Source organism: Mandrillus leucophaeus, unplaced genomic scaffold (genome assembly GCF_000951045.1).
Source record: "Mandrillus leucophaeus isolate KB7577 unplaced genomic scaffold, Mleu.le_1.0 Scaffold170, whole genome shotgun sequence".
Lineage (NCBI taxonomy): Eukaryota > Metazoa > Chordata > Mammalia > Primates > Cercopithecidae > Mandrillus > Mandrillus leucophaeus.
In genome coordinates, this window is record NW_012101699.1 from 2,132,870 (window position 1) to 2,134,130 (window position 1,261).

General features: G+C 38.9%; 1 pseudogene; it reads left to right on the forward strand.

Annotated features, from left to right (window-relative positions):
- Window positions 1-1,261, forward strand: part of LOC105537308 — a 34,654-nt pseudogene that overhangs the window by 9,335 nt on the left and 24,058 nt on the right.

A 1,261-nucleotide genomic window follows, 5' to 3' on the forward strand; every position in this document is an offset into this window, starting at 1 on the left:
CGCCTGTAGTCCCAGCTACTCGGGAAGCTAAGGCGGGAGAATGGCATGAACCCAGGAGGTGGAGCTTGCAGTGAGCTGAGATCAGGCCACTGCACTCCAGCCTGGGCGACAGAGCGAGACTCCGTCTCAAAAAAAGAAAAAATGTTAATTCTCCCCAAATTGATCTACAGTTTCAACACCTTCCCTGTCAATGTCATGGCAGGCCTTTTTTTTTCCTTAGGAATTTCACAAAGTGATTCTAAAATTCATATGGAAATTCAAAGGATATGGAATTCAAAGGACTCTGAAAAAAGGAGAACAATGTTGGAGAACTAACATTAGATGATTTCAAGACTTATTATAAATCTATGATAATTAGCTGGCATAGTGGCTCACAGTCTGTAATCTCAGCACTTCCAGAGGCCAAGGCAGGTGGATTGCTTGAGCCCAGGACTTTGAGACCAACCTGGGCAACATAGTGAGACCCCATTTCTAAAATTAAAAAAAAAAAAAAAACTAGCCAGGCACCTTGGCGCACGCCTGTAGTCCCAAGCTACCTCGGGGGCTGGGGTGGGAGGATTTACTTGAGCCTGCGAGGCTGAGGTTATAGTGAGCCGAGATCACACTAGTGCACTCCTGCCTGAGCAACAGAGTGAGACCATATCTCAAAAAAAAAAAAAAAAAAAAAAAAAATGATTATCAAGGCAGTGAATGAGGGATTGTCATCAAAAAACAAATAGATCAATGGACCAGAATACATGGTCCATAAATAGACCCACACTTCTATGGACCCTTTATTTTAGACAATGGAGGGCTAATCTTTTAAACATGATGCTGGAACAACTGGCTAGCTACATGTAAAGACATGAAGTTTGATTCATACCTCATGCCATTAAAAAGTATCCCTCAAAATTAATCATAGAACTGAATGTAAATCCTAAAACATTAAAACTTCTAGAAAAAAAAGAGAAAATCTTTGTGGCCTTGTGTTAAGCAAAGTTTTCTTGAATGCAACACCGAAAGCATGATCTATAAATGAAAAAAGTTAACTTGGACTTCCTGTAAATTAAAACCTGCTTATCAAAGACACTCTTAGGAAAATGGAAAGACAAGCCACAGATTGGGAGAAATATTTGGAAAGCATAGATCTGAGAAAGGTCTTGTATTCACAATACATAAAGAACTCTTAAAACTCTATAATAAAAAAACCCCAAACAACCTAATTTTTTTTCTTTTCTTTTCTTTTTTTTTTTTTTTTTTTGAGACGGAGTCTCCCTCTGTC